This window comes from Nicotiana tomentosiformis, chromosome 12 (genome assembly GCF_000390325.3).
Source record: "Nicotiana tomentosiformis chromosome 12, ASM39032v3, whole genome shotgun sequence".
NCBI lineage: Eukaryota > Viridiplantae > Streptophyta > Magnoliopsida > Solanales > Solanaceae > Nicotiana > Nicotiana tomentosiformis.
The window spans coordinates 87712591-87728861 of record NC_090823.1 but is presented as its reverse complement, the minus strand read 5'-3'; the positions used below and the strand labels follow the sequence as shown (position 1 = coordinate 87728861).

Sequence of the window (16271 nt, the reverse complement as noted above, 5' to 3'; positions counted from 1 at the left end):
GAAGTCACTATGCCAAGGACGTTGGACAACCTGCCGCATGCAGTATCTTGGTCAAAGGTGGTCCAAAAAAATAAAAATGAGAGTCTTATCGGTGAAAACCCATATGGGCACCATAAGGCAAAGGTGAGTAGAGAAATGAGAGAGGTTAGTTAGTTAAAACCCGCAAAGGGAGCTACTGGCCGAATGAGGGTCTTGGATACTCCGGCATGAGCACAACCAAGATAGTTTCAAGATAAACGTTTGTGACAGATTTTGAGAATAAGATAGCTAAGACGGTTCAGGCGTCCAGTCCAAAATGCATGTCATGATTCATTGAAGTCGTCACGTACCTCCAGATAAGTCTCCATATTCCTTTCCCCAAAAGGGACACTTTTGTTTAAACACAATTCTTTTTCACTTTCAATTTCTCGTCTGGTTTTCCCATAATATTTATTCAAGTCCCTTTCGGTCTAAATCTTGCATCAAAATCAAAGCAAAGAATGGCTGCAAACCTGGTTACAATTTCCACAATATACAGAGCACAAGGGTTTGGGTCATACGCGGCATTGACAAAGGCACAACTCTATCTGTGATCTCTTTTGATAAGCAGAACAAAGTGTTGTCACGCCCCATTTTCTAGCAAAAGCGGGCCTCGACGTGTGATAACTTTTTTCAATGGAATATATAGCGTTAAAGAGAAGAGTCACCACCTAATGGTTTTTAAGGTGCGTTAGGGCACCTATTATGCAGATAACTCTGTTTGACTAGTCAATGCCACTAAAGATCAGATAAGGTCTCAAATTACCTCAAAGAGAAGGTGTTAGCCACTGTTCGAGGTCCACAACTATGGGTCCCAACCGAACTTAAGACTATGTGGATTATAATTAGGCGAGATGATCAAATAAACAAAGAGAATAAAAAGGTCGGAGAGTTTATTATGACATACGAGAATTGGTACAAATTTTAATGACTATCATGATATAACTACATTGGTCTATATCGAATGACTAAGTATGGATAACAAATTCATAAAGGGAAGGAGAGGGGGATCCTAAGTTTTTTAGCCTAAAGGGTCACCCCGTGCAACATAAATAATACTTCGCAACTCCCTTAAGATAGAGATTGCTCGTATTATTCAGCGGGCACAGACTATCATCTCCTGCTACCCAATTACTATATTAAAGTTGTTTACTTAAAGGCGCTCTAATTCAATTCTAAATCGTACCCTATGCGTGCACTACTCGTCCCATGCCTATAGTCCATGAGGCTTTGGACCTCTATTTGGGGTGGTTCTAGACTTACTTAGGCTGCTCAAAAATGATAAAACTAGGCGACAGTCAAAACAAATAGATCTTCATGTAGAGATAGCTAAAGCCCCAAGTTAGCCTCCACACAAAACAACTGATGCATGCAATCATATTTCGTATTATGTATAGGCAGTTTCAGGTTCGAGATATCGCTTCAATCCTATAGACATGGTTTCTAAGTGACCACACAGTTTAAGAAAGTCTCATGGCAATGCTGCTATTCAGATTATTGTGATCTATAGTCATAATCTCTAAGTGAGTTACGCAAAGGGGGGCAGTGATAGCTATTGAAAAAACTCAGAATTACTCTGGTTTAATCCTGTTTGGCATGCTTTGTAAACAAGTAGTAGTGTTTTATAGATAAGTTCTAATGATTGGTAGATTTATCATTTATTCCTATAGGCTTGTTGTCTAGGTGAGCAGCGTAATAAGACAATGGAAACATTTGATTAGTTAATCAATTAAAGCCCTATAGACATGATATCTAACAGAATATAAATTAATACGATCTTGTAAGCATGGTATCTAGTGAATACGCTTCAGTTGTGCAAATTTAATGAACAGTTATTGATACCGATTTTCTATAGGCATGTTGTCTAATAACGCATAGCAGTAGGCATAGTAAAACAGGTTGAGTGAGTGTGTGATTCCCTATAGGCATTGTTTCTACTAGTGCACATGAAAAATAAAATAGCATATATGGAAGGTTGGATAGAATAACAAGTAGGTCACATAAACCCTATAGGCATGTTTCTACCCTTTTATGCAAATATTAGAATATACTCATTTCTCCAATTTCACTAACACCCCAATTGTTTGTTTACAAATTATTACAATGCCCAATTAATGAACATAAGTAAATATTATACACGAGAAACGGCAGGCCCAAGAGCAGGCCCCAAAAGAAAAATGAAGATAACCCAGCACTGCCTGGGCCTTCCACATGCTCAACCTTCTACGAATAGCAGGCCCGGATGCAAATCCAGCTCAAGTACTGGAGGGTGTCAATTGCACAGCCCAAGTCCATATTTGGACCCATATTAAACCCAAATGGAGTCTCACTTACCAAGCAATTGGGAGTTGACAATTTGACAAATACACATAGCAATTACTTAAAGGATTTTGGACCTACTAATAGTGACTAAGTGATGGAATTTGAAGAAATGCATTTGTACTTTAGAAGCATACATAGCATGGTTGATTAAACAAATAACATGCAAGTTAAGAGAATCAATAAGGCTTAGATTCCTCATGGCAAGTTGATATAAAAATACTGACATTCCAGACTCGATCAATTAGTAGGAGATAGCACAACATATAGAGAGAGAGTTAGGGGAGACCAGGTTCTTTGAGATTATAGGAAAAACATATAAGGGTGCACAATGCCAAACGGGTTCGGAATAGGGCATTGTCCTAAACGATTTCAAACGTCAATTTGATATAATCATAGGCAGGAGACAAGTAGAGTACAAGTTTTTCATGAAAGTTCCAACATGATAGTTCTAATTAGGTTACAAATAGCATATCAACATACTAGTGGCACAACTTGGCCAATATCATGAAACTTAACATGGTGGGAATAGATCATAGTACAAAGGCTCTACAGAAACTTATGACATGTGAAAGGGCAAATTAGCTACATATTAACATGTCAGTTGACCATACATAAGAGAGGAAATATGAAATTTACCCTAAGTCTTAGATGATGCTAAAGATCAGGATCACAAATAGCAAGGAAACATGTTTAGGCTAGATTTTAAGACAGTATGAGATCCATATAGTTGTGACCAGTTTGCAAAGAACAGTCGATTAAACACAAGACTCGGTAATTCATTCAAAGCAAAGGAATGGTTTCATAAGAGTTTTAGTATAGTACCCAAAGCAAGGCATGAAAAGGATTCTATAACTAATAACAGGTAGTCAGTTTCATTAAAAGAACACCTACAATAGGCATGCATTGAAACTCAAAACTCAAGCATGCTCAGATACTAAGAAAACACAGAGGTATGGAACTGATTCCAGAGGAAAACAAGGAAATCCAACATAGAAGTGCAGGATATAGTGAAGAACACATATTAGCCTAATGGAAACTAAGAGAAAACTGGAATCTATCACATGTACTAAAATGCATTCAACTATAAAAGAATACAGAATGACAAGGGAGTATCATCGCAGTGCAGTATCAAGGATTCACAACTAACAAAAGAACTAAATCATGCTTACAGAATTTTAAACTTCCTTAATATCTGGAACACATAGAGATATACAGAAGGAAAAATATTGAATATTGCAAGAGTTAAAGACACTAACCAATAGCAAAATTAGACGAGCAACAGAATAAGGATTTTAGAATACTGGTAGCAAGAACCCCAGATCTCTGATGCTTCAGAGTTCACAAGAGCCTCGTAAGTGCCCCGAGCAGTGCTTGCACCGGAGGAGGTTGATAATATTATGGCCTTGGCTTTCATCCGGCCAAAGAGCCAAGGGTTTCATCGCAGTGCAGTATCAAGGATTCACAACTAACAAAAGAACTAAATCATGCTCACAGAATTTTAAACTTCCTTAATATCTGGAACACATAGAGATATACATAAGGAAAAATATTGAACATTGCAAGAGTTAAAGGCACTAACCAGTAGCAAAATTAGACGAGCAACAGAATAAGGATTTTAGAATACTGGTAGCAAGAACCCCAGATCTCTGATGCTTCAGAGTTCACAAGAGCCTCGTAAGTGCCCCGAGCAGTGCTTGCATGGGAGGAGGTTGATAATATTATGGCCTTGGCTTTCAGCCGGCCAAAGAGCCAAGAGTTTCAAAGAATATGAACGAGTGAGGAAGGTATATTGAGTGCAATAGTAGTGAAAACTTCGGTCCGTTTAGGGGGTTAGGGAAGGGGTTTATATAGTAGTAGAAATTGAACAAACGAACAAGGAAAACATTTAATCAAACATAAATAAGGGAAGAAAATACCAAATGCAATCAGTAATGGAACTAGTAAAAGGAAAAGGTATAAATTTCAAACCCTAGTTCGACAGAATTTCAAAGAATCGACCAAAGACCTTGTTGAATCGGCCTCATATCACCTCGCCATAAATGTATACAGACGGAATACCATCTAGATCTTGAAGATTAAAGACGGTTTTCACATGATTCCAGGCCTGGTACTTGCCAAAAATAGGAAAGTACTAAGTGATACCATAATCGTATAAGTAACACGGAGATGAAGCATATATGGAAGGCAAATCGTAGGAGGATTCCATATCAGGGTCGGAATCGGTGAGAATTAGAGGGTGTGGTGGCTAGGGTTTGTGAAGAAGAAGAGAGGAACAGAGAGAATAGAGGGGGTGTCTCAGGAGAGTGAGGATTAGGGTTGGGGGCTGGGTAATTAAAAGTGAGGGGTTAATCGTGGGTCATTGATCTCTTAAGATCAACGGCCAGGATTTTAAAGAAGGCGGGGCGAGTTGTTTCAAAGGGGGCATACCTGGATTTTAAAGGGGTTATTTGGTTTGGGCTGGAAGGTTGGGCTAAAGATTTGGGCCAAAAGTAACTCAAAATAGGGCTATAAATTAAAATACACGAAAATTGTTAATAAATAATTTATAAAACTATTTAATATATAATAAAATATTAATTGTGCAATAAAGTGATTGAAAATAATAACTTAATATTATAAAAATATAAAAATGCTATTTTAGCACAAATAATGTAATAAAATACAATTATGCATGAATATAGGTCATTATTGCAAAATTATGTAAATAGTTTAAGAAAACACAAATATGCTTACATAAAATACAATAAAATATTTTGAAACATATATGTTGATGAATATAATAACTTTAGATAATTAAACCACTACAGAATAATTTAAGGGATAATTAATAAATAATCAAGTAATTTAAATGCGAAGAAATCAATTTTGAAGCTCTAAAGATGTGGAAAATTATAGAAAATACTTGTATAATTCTTATAAATTAGGTAATGATGTAAGAATGATATTTTGAAAGTATATATATATACTATATTAAATATATGAGGGCAAACTTGGGTATCAACAAGTGTCTCAAAGAAACCAAAAAAGTCGCCTAAACAAAATTTGCTTGATGGGAAAGTTGATAAGTATTACGGACACAAACTGGTACTAGGTGCAATACAACTAAGTTTGATTTTAAAGGAAAAATTGCCCTGCCTTAGGGACAAGGGTTAGCGGTACCATGGACATCCGGGTATGATACAGTCGAGGGCAACGTTAGAAAGTCAAGGTCTCCAAAAAGCAATACAAAGTATCCGAGCAATTGGGTACCACACTGATAGAATTAGTTCTTCGACAAAGGAGTGGCCGTGAATTCAAACTACTCAAGGCATCAAGGCCACAAACTGACCACCACTTTGAAAACTCACAAAATTTTCTTTGTTTGAAGCAGGAACAAAGCGATGCAAAATGGCAATTCTCAAAGGACGAATGACCAAAGGTAAGTTCCTCAAAATCTCTATTTTCTATTATTTTCAGCATGCATCACTAATGTTCACACCTCCTATTTTCGTAGCTTAACTCGGGTAGAAGCATTTCGCCTAAGGGGATCCAGCTCATATTTACGGGTAAAAGTACTCCTCCTTCAGGCTGTTTTACGTAGCTTAACTCGGGTAGAACCTTTTCACTTAGGGGGATCTAGCTCATATTTTGGGGTAGAAGTACTCTTCGCTCAGGCTGTTTTACGTAGCTTAACTCAGGTAGAACCGTTTCGCCTAGGGGGATCCAGCTCCTATTTCCGGGTAGAAGTATTCTTCGCTCAGACTATTTTACGTAGATTAACATAGGTAGAACCTTTTTGCCTAGGGGGATCCAACTCGTATTTCCAGGTATAAGTACTCTTCGCTCAGGTTCGTTTTGTAGCTTAGCTCGGGTAGAACCTTTTTGCTAAGGGGGATCCAGCTCATAATTCCGGGTAGAAGTACTCTTTGCACAAGCCTATTTTGTAGCTTAACTCGGGTAGAACCTTTTCGCCTATGGGGATCCAGCTCATATTTCTGGACTGAAGTACTCTTCGCTCAAGTTGTTTTTGTAGCTTAACTTGGGTAAAACCTTTTCACCTGGGAGGATCTATCTCATATTTACTGGGTAGAAGTACTCTTTGCACATGCTGTTTTATGTAGCTTAACTCAGGTAGAACCTTTTTGCCTAGGGGGATCCAGCTCATATTTTTGGGTAAACGTACTCTTCGTGCAGGCTGTTTTACGTAGCTTAACTCAGGCAGGGCATTTTTACCTAGAGAGATTCAGCAGTTTATCAATAATACAGGGTGTCAACCCCTGGTCATATTTTTCTTTCAGTAATACAGGGTACCGACCTTTACATTCCTTCCTAGTAATACATGGTACCAATCCCTGGTTACATTTTCTTTCAGTAATACAGGGTGTTAACCTCTGGTTACATTCTCTCATGGTGATACAGGGTGCCAACCCTTGGTTATATATATTTCTCAATGATACAAGGTGCCAACCCCTGGTTATATTCCTCTCAGTGATACATGGCGTTAACCTCTAGTTACGTTTTCCTTCAGTAATACAAGGTACCATCCCCTAATTTATGTTTCCTTTTAGTAATATAGGTTACCATCCTCTAATTTCATTTCCTTTTAGTAACATAGGGTACTACCCCGTGGTTGAATATCCTCACATAGCTAGTTTATACTACTGTCTTTGTCTTCCTTTCAACATATTAGATAGTTTATAGCTTTTCTCTAACAAACTCACAAAAATTTTCCAGTGCCAAACTAGGGCAAAATATTTGTTCGTTTTGCTCGTCTCTGATGGCTTTGCAGGACCCTGCCATAAAGCAAAGATTGTGGCGATTAAAGCTTGCAGTTTTCAGTTCTCATTAGAAGAAAGAAATTTTTTTATCACAAGATAGTTGGAGTTAGTTTCGATAATGTATCAACAACTCAGCGTCTCAAGATTCAACTTCTCAATTTCGGATCAGGAAAGTAAGCAACTGAGATTGAGACATAATCTTTTCTTCAAAGAGCATCAAGAGCCAATCTAAGGTCAACACAAGGGAGCAGGTCAAGAATCAAGATTTGACTAGCTACACAAGACACATAGATAGGAATTTTATAACTCTTAGCTTGCATGCATATATAGTTCTTTTCTCGTTTCTTTTTTATGTAAGCAGCAAGTAACAGTAACAACAACAACAACAACCGTCTTAAATCTAGTATCTGGTAGTCCCACTACCAAATTTTTCTAGAACTACACTGACCTGATTCCTTTATAACCAAGGATATGTAGGTAACCTTAGAAGCAAGGTTCGGTCATCTTTTTCAAGAAAATACTTTCATTATAGTCATATGTGAGCAAAATTAGTCATGACATTCACTATCTTTGCACGAAAACTCTTCATGCTCTCGAGCAAAGAGGGGTAGCTGTAAATGCTGAATTTTGCACTTTCTTTTCTTTTCTTATGTTTATTATTTGTATGTGTAGGTTTTAGAAGTTTTTTTTATAGTTTAATTAAAATAGAATAAAAGTGTGGGCTAAATTGTTTTTTTAGCTGAATTGGGCCAAAATTGGCCACAAATTCTGAGCCCAAAGCACCGTGAACCCGATCTAGTAGAGGGCCTACCAGGGGAGGATTCAAAACGTCATAGTTTAACCTAAAACTACGTCGTTGTGGATAAGTTGTCAAAGACTCAATCTCACCCATCTATTCCCTCATGATCCAACGGCTCTCATTCACTCCCCATCCCCAGTATTTAAAGCCTTAAATCCCAAATTTTGACCCTCATTTCCCCTTTAATCTTTCTTTATTCACTCTCTCTTCTCCCTCTCCACACTCTCCCCGTTGTCGGCCTGCTCCGCCGCCAGAAATTACCCACGGCAGCGTTCGTCGTCCAAACCACCCCAAAATTTTACAATTTCTTCCTCTCAATCTCCTATCCATGAATCCAAGCCTCATATCCTCCAAATCTCTACCAATATTCATAGATCTAACCCCAACTGAAACCCTAGCCGCCCTTATTTTCCGAAAATCAAAGAACTCCGGCCACTACTATATCATAACACATACATGAATGTATAGAGCTCCACGATACCTATACTTCCCCCCTAACTTCACCCATAAACATCGCCGCTCCGCCACCCCACTGCCGACCTCCGGCCACCACTACCATTGTTGCCCCTAAACCACCTTAGCCCTCTGTTTTAAAATACATTCGACCTAAGGAAACCCATTTCCTTTTGGTATGATGCCGAATTCATTGAATTTAGCGTCTACCAAAATGAAACGAGTGTTCCAAGGTGGACAGTTATTCTTCGAGGTCCCCGGTATCTCTTTGTTGCTCGATTTGGCATCAACTTTCCCTCATGTAGTAAAACCCTACCTCCCTTACTTTTTATTTTCTTTTGTTCCTCTTTTGTTTTTGTTTTTGTTTTTGCGATTTAGGTTTAGGTTTCGTTTGATTTCATCGCTCGTTTTGGTCATTGCTGATTCGTTTGGTTGCATTAGTGTATTTTGAAATAGTCGTATTGTCTAGTCGTTTCTTGCTATTAATTGTTGTCCAATAGTGCAGCGGTGCTATGTTTGAATCTGTTTAGTGCAATAGGCTATAGTTTCAGTCCCTCTACATTAATTTGCATAAGTTGAAGTGGTTTTAATCTAGTTCGTTTGAATTCTCATTTTAGTTGCAATCCAAGTATGTTTGCCTTATCAATTCAATCAATTCTAGTTACTTGTTTCTTGATTTGTTTTGAGTTACACAGGTTGGTACTAATATTGTAAAAGCTGAAGTTTAGGTAATTTTATCATAAAATAGGGTACTAGTAGCCTTTAGTAGGGTAGCTGAAATGACTCTTTTCTTTCTTGCTTCTGCTACAACAGATTTTCAGGCTGTCTTTTCACATTTTGGACAACCTTTGAACAGTATTTAGCATACAAAGTCATTCCTTTTTGGATAGATTTTGGGGGAACCAAAATCAGTCTAAAAATGACTTTCTTTGCCTACTTAAGGGGATGCTCTTCCCACACTTGATAGACACATTCTTTGACACTTACAAGACATCTTTTACACTCTAAAAAAACACATATCCTTGAGAAAAATCAGCAGTTGAATACTAATAGTAAGCTGAAAATTTGTGAAGTTGTTTAGCTACTAGTTTCAAGCATCCTTATTGGTTTTATGTGTTGTTTCTGCTGTTGTTTCTGTTCATTTCACTCCTGTATTTTTTATAATTCTGCGACTCAGGTAACTCTTTAACCTTGTATTGCAGATTCTTTCACATTAATGAAGATGTGAACTCGTTTTTGAACTGTTGGAGCATGACACATTTGAAGTTTTCCTAAAAATGAATGTTGCATTTGTTTGAGGATGTAAATATGTTAAAGTTAGTTGGAACATCATATTTTCCATTACGTTTATAGTTGAGGTTGTATTCCGGTGTATCTGGTTGAGGATTTGAAGTTATAAATATTTCATGTTTAGTCCGTTAAAGGTTGTTTAATTATTAATAAGTTATGGATTCGAAACATGCAAACTTAAGATTTTTGTTTCTTGTATGTGACGTTGAGTTGATGAAAGAGGAGTTATTATTTGCAACAACAAAAAAACAGGTTTAGCGGATGTATGTGAGAGGTTTTAAGGTGTTGGTTTACAAGGTGCAACTCATCTTTGTTTAAGTTATTAACTTGAGTTTAAAGTGGCTATTTTGTAAAGTGATTGTGCCTGCCATTATGTTTTGTTAAAAATGGGCTATGGCTGTAAAATAAAGAGGCCAGATCTTCAGCATAGTAACAGGCTGTTATTGCAAATCTGGGGTTTAAAGAGGTTGTTGGGCCTTTTAACCTTTGCCTCAAAATGAACAAGTGTGGGCTAAAAGATTTCTCTTCTTGATTAGGCCCAATGCTAAGATTGTCTAAAACTGGCCACCAGTTTAAATACTCAAATGGATGGCCCATTTCATTTTTTATTGGCCAATACAATTAAGAGTTGATACGTTCTCTTTTGATAACAAAGCTGCCCATTCCTTAAAATCATAAGTTAGACCAGACTTTAAAGTGTCATGTCTCCACTAATTAATTCCAATAAAAATTAGATTTTTGTTACTAGTTAATTAACTCATTTCTTTAGTAATTAATTTAAACGTCAGGCAATTAGTAGTCGCGCTTTTACTTCACGGACTCGCTTGCACAGCGCGTGATATTTAACATTCAACTAATTCAATAATCTCATAGCATATTCATTATCTTTAATTAATTCCTAAATTAGTCAATCTGTTGTTATAAATCGCGGATTCGCTTGTGTAGCATGTTAGTCGATATTTATTAATTTCCAAAATTTATTTTCATAAATGTAGTAATGTTTTTCCAAAAACTAATAATGTGCTAATAATCCTTCGTCATGGTAGTGGATTCGCTTGCGTAACGCTGTTATAGCGAAATTAATAAATTTTGTCTCGATTGCGCATTCACTTGCGTAGTGTGGTTATGACATCTTTTTATGCAAAACAACCTTTATAATTTTTTCTATGGTTCATAATATTTAATATTTCAGAAATTAATAAGGAAGTAATTTTTTTTCCCAAAGTTGTCATTGGAGTAAAGAGCCTAGAAGCATGTGTTATATTTCCAACGATGTTAATTAATAATAAAAGATTGATTCCTTAATATGCGTAAAAAATGATTAAAATCAATTAAAATGGACAAGAAAAAATATTTGATTAAGTTGCAATAGTTATTTCTTGTTTTTTCTTCTTTTCCGAATGACTTAAGCACTTTTTTTATCTTCTAATCACGATAGGTAACCGTATCTTATGTGGGGTTTAAGGATGGCTTACACCTTTTAATTAACCAATACACTTGGGGGTCGTTTGGTAAGAGGTATTAGAAAAAATAATGTAAGCATTAGCTTTGTGCATTACTAATACCTTGTTTGATACATTTTTTCAACCTGTGTATAACTAATACTACATCATACTTGGTATTATCATATGTATAAGTAATGCATAGAAAATCATGGCATTAGTAATACCAAGGCTACTAATGCATGCATTAGGTTGGTTAAAGACAAAATTATCCTTAAAGTCTCTTAAAGCTTGAGAATATGGAGTACATTTTTGTAAACAATTATTTTTCTTAAACATTATGCAATGCATTATAATTTTAATACACCACACCAAACAGTAGATAAAAAATAATATCTGCATAACTAATGCTTGCAATACTAACTCATGCATTACTAATACAACTTATTCCGCACTATTCTTATACACCCTACCAAACGACCCCTAAACATTTTTAATAGATCATAAATTACACATTTGCTGTTTGCTTCACTAAACTACTTTTATCCACTATGAAAGATTGGCGTTCGAGAAATTAATCTTGCTCCTTTTTATCCCATACAATCATTTCATATCTCTTCTCTTGGGGGTCATTTAGTAGTATATATTAAGGGAAAATAATATATGTATTAGATTTGGTATTATTAATCCCTTATTTAGTAGTATTTTTAACATATTTATAACTAATACATGTATGTTATTTTTAATACTATTTCTTATACACCAAACAAGCTGGAGCACAGAGCTGTAAACTGTTGATACAAAAAAGATATTGAAATGGGGTGAGAGAGGCTCGAACTCTCGACCTCAGGATTACTCAGAAGCTATGAGACCTACGCGCTAGCCAACTGCGCCACCACCCCAATGTTACATCCTCACCTCCAGAATTATCATATATTAAATCTCATGGAAATTTAAGTAGAAGATGAATAATAAGAATAAAGGTTAATAGAGTAGAGAGAGAGCTGAAAACAGTTTTTTATATGCCTAGTTATAGGCTTAACAATCAAACAACTTTAAGCTTTTCTCTCATATGCTTATTGTTTTTCATTTTCTCTTAAGAGAGTAGAGAGATAGCTGAAAAGAATGGTCTTTCGATTTTTGGTATAATATTTTTTGGCTGATGTGTAGGGAGGCCAGAATTCTTTGGCTTATTGTTGGAGCTTGGAGTTTTCCAGCGACCCTTCTTATATTGGTTGTTGATGTGCAATACGTTTTCTTTTCAAATTGTAACGACCCAATCGGTCGTTTTGAGAGTTGTAGCTTTGTGCTCCTATAATATTCATTCCCTGCTTAATTGTTGTTATGTGACTTGTCGGGGTAGTTGGTTCGGATCCGGAGAAGTTTCGAAATAAATTGAGACACTTAGTCTCAAGGTTGAAAGCTTAAGTTGAAAAGGTTGACAGGATGTTGACTTATGTGTAAACGATACTGGAATAGAGTTTCAATGGTTCCATTAGCTCCGTTGGGTAATTTTGTACTTAGGAGTGTGTCCGGATTGTGAATTGGCGGTCCGTAGTTGAATTAGGATTGAAATGGCAAAAATTAAAAATTTAGAAGTTTGACCGAGAGTGGACTTTATGATTACCGGGACTCGGAATGGAGTTCCGGGAGTTGGAGTAGACCCGCGATGTCATTTGTGACTTGTGTACAAGATTTGGGGTCAATCAGACGTGATTTGATAGGTTTCGGCATCGAATGTCGAAGTTAGAAGTTCAAAAGTTCATTAGGCTTGAATTGTGGTACGATTCATATTTTTGATATTGTTTGATGAGATTCGAGGGCTCGACTAAGTTCGTATCGTGTTTTAGGACTTGTTGGTATGCTTGGTGGAGGTCCCGGGAGCCTCGGGTGGATTTTAAATGATTTTTGGATCAAGTTTGGAGTTAAATGGGGTGCTGTAGATGAAACCTTCTGGTGTAAACGCACCTGCGAAGCTTTGGTTGCAAGTGCGGGCTGGGAAAGCGCATGTGAGATTTTGAAGGGAGAGGGTACATTGGTCGCAGGTGCGAGGGAACTTTCCGCACCTGCGTGGCCGCAGATGCGACGACTGGAGCGCAGAAGCGAAAATGGAAATGGGGGCTAGATCCGTAGAAGCGGCAGTGTGGCTCGCAGAAGCGAGCCCGTAGGAGCGGAATCATGGTCTGCAGGAGTGGAGGAACACTCAGAAGCGGGAGAAGGGTCACTTCTGCGACACCGCAGAAGCTAGTAAGTTGTCGCAGGTGCGAGATAGCCTGGGCAGTGTATTAAAAATGAGGGTTCCGTGGTTTTCTTCGTTTTGAACATTTCAAGCTCGGGATTATGGGATTTTTGAGAGGATTTTCTAGGGGGTTTCTTGAGATATTATGTTTCCCATTTTTTCACTTAGATTGTATGGTTTTGAGGTGTAATTTGAGAGTGTGAGGCTAGGGATTTGGAGAGTTTAAATTGGGAATTTGGGTGTCGATTCGGTGTTGGATTTTGGTAAGTTTGGTATAGCTGGACTCGTGGCAGAATGGACTTCCGGATTTTGTGACTTTTGTTAGATTCCGAGACGTGGGTCCGGGGGCCAGCTTTTGAGTCCACTTTTTGACTTTTGATTAATAACTTAGTATTTTCTTATGTAAATGATTCCTTTAGCTCGTGTTGATTGTATCGAACTGTTTGTGGCTAGATTAGAGGCATTTGGAGGTCGATTCGCAAGGTAAGGGCGTGTTAGAGTAGGGATTTGCGATTTGAGGTAAGTAACAGTTTCTAAACTTGGTTCTCAGGGTATGAAACCCTGAATTTTGTGTCATGCGATTGGTGTTAAGGTGACGCACATGCTAGGTGATGGGCGTGTGGGCATGCACCATAGTAATTATGACTCGGTCAATTCCATGGAACTGTATAGTTAAATAATCTGTTGTTATCCATGTATTCTCCATGTGTTATGGAAATTAAACTGCAAATCATGTTAGAAATCATGCTTAGGCTATGTGTTGATACTGTAGGGACCCCCATATGTTGTGTTACATGTTGAATTATCTATTAAATTGCCACTTTGTACTCGGTCATAGTTTTTACTTGCATATTATATCTCGGTCTCTGTTGTTCTTTATTGATGCATTATATCATCATGTTTGGGATGTTTATCATGATTATTGAGATCCCGAGAGACTGGAGAGATTTATGTCTGAGTGAGGCCGAGGGCCTGATTGTAAGAATATTTAATTAATCGGGCTGCATGCCGTAGCATGTTTATTTAATTCATGCCATGATTGGCTTATTATGGTGCTTGGGGTGAAGGAGCCCTTCCGGAGTCTGCACACCTACCGAGAGAGTAGGTACCTACTGAGTGCGAGTGCGAGTGTCGAGCGCGAGTGCCGAGTGACTGTGAGGATTGGGTGACTGTGAGGTTGGAGTGGATGGGAGGACTGAGTGACTGTTATTCTGAGATTATGCACTTGATTTCATTACTGTGTACTTCTGCTGCCATATATCACTTTCATGTAGTTTCTGAGAGATATTATATCCTGTTTTAATTGAACTTGACATGAATTAACTGTTTTGGCTTCAAATGTCGAACTTGAATGCATGCTTATTTTCCTGTATTGTATTTTCTGTAATTGAACTACCTCCGTAAAGTTCGTCACTACCTTCAATCTAATAGTTAGTTTTGTTACTTACTGAGTTGGTTGTACTCATGCTACACCCTGCACTTAATGTGCATATCCAGGTGTTTTCAAATACGGTGGGTGCTGATTATCTGAGTAGCTTGAGCATTCACAGATTTCGAGGAAGTTGCCGGTGTTCGCAGACCTTGACTCTCCCTCCATATCTTTCAGCTTTATGTATTTAGTTTCAGTTTTTCATAGACAGTATTTTTAGACTTGTGTTATATAGACGCCCATGTACTCGGTGTCACCCTGGTTTTGGGAACTTTCGTATTGAGTTTTGACTTTCTATCCAGTTTATAAAAGCTTTAATTATTTAAATCTGTGTTATTTCATTTTTCACATAAAAATATTGGAAATATTTTGAGGTGTCGGCTTGCCTAGTACCACGTTAGGTGCCATCACGATAGACTAAGTTTTGGGTATGCTAGGATATGCTACGCGTTTGTGTCATAAATTTTGAGAATTCTTGGGATCAGTTTCTACCATTCGCGGAGTTTGCCTACAACAACAACTACCAGTCGAGTATTCAGATGGCTCTGTATGAGGCTTTGTATGGGAGACGGTGTCGATCTTCGGTAGGTTTGTTTGAATCAGGTGAGGCTAGACTATTGCGTACTGACTTGGTTCAGGATGCTTTGGACAAGGTTAAATTGATTTCGGATCCTCTTTACATGGCGCAGTCTAGACAGAAGAGTTACGCTGATAGGAAGGTTCGTGATGTTGCCTTTATGGTTGAGGAGAAGGTACTACTTAAGGTGTCACCCATGAAGAGTTTTATGAGGTTTGGGAAAAAGGGCAAGTTGAGCTCTCGGTATATTGGGTTGTTTGAGGTACTTCAAAGTATTTGAGAGGTTGCTTACAAGCTTGACTTGCCACCTAGTTTGTCAAGTATGCCTCCAGTATTTTATGTTTCTATGCTCCGAAAGTATGTCACCTATCCATCTCATGTTTTGGATTTCAGCACTGTTTAGTTGGATGGTGACTTGACATATGATATGGAGCCGGTGACCATTTTGGATCGGCAGGTTCGAAAGTTGAGGTCAAAGGACATAGCTTCAGTGAAGGTGCAGTAGAGAGGTCAACCAGTTGAGGAGGTTACGTGGGAGACCCAGTGGGAGATGCGGAGCATATATCCACGCCTATTTGAGACTCTAGGTACGCGTCTAGACCCGTTCGAGGACGAACATTTGTTTAAGATAGGGAGGATGTAATGACCCGGCCGGTCATTTTGAGATTTGTAGCCTCGTTCCTCCATTTACTGTTCATTTCCTACTTAATTTTTGTTAAGTGACTTGCCGGGGTAGTTGGTTCGGGTCCAGAGAGATTTCGGAATGAATTGAGACACTTAGTCTCAAGGTTTAAACCTTAAGTTAAAAAGGTTAACCAGATGTTGATTTATGTGTAAACGACTCCGTAATAGAGTTTTGATGGTTCTGTTAGCTCCGTTGGGTGATTTTGGGCTCAGGATGTGTCTGAATTGTGAATTAGAGGTCCGTAGTTGAATTAGACTTGA

The 16271-nt window shown here is 37.8% G+C and overlaps 1 non-coding gene across 1 annotated transcript; it reads right to left on the bottom strand.

The window, feature by feature from the left end:
• Positions 1–11898: 11898 nt before the first annotated feature.
• TRNAM-CAU (transfer RNA methionine (anticodon CAU)) lies at positions 11899–11983 on the bottom strand. The gene is given in 2 exon segments: positions 11899–11934; positions 11946–11983. It is a non-coding gene; the product is annotated as a tRNA-Met (tRNA).
• Between the last annotated feature and the right edge of the window lie 4288 nt (positions 11984–16271).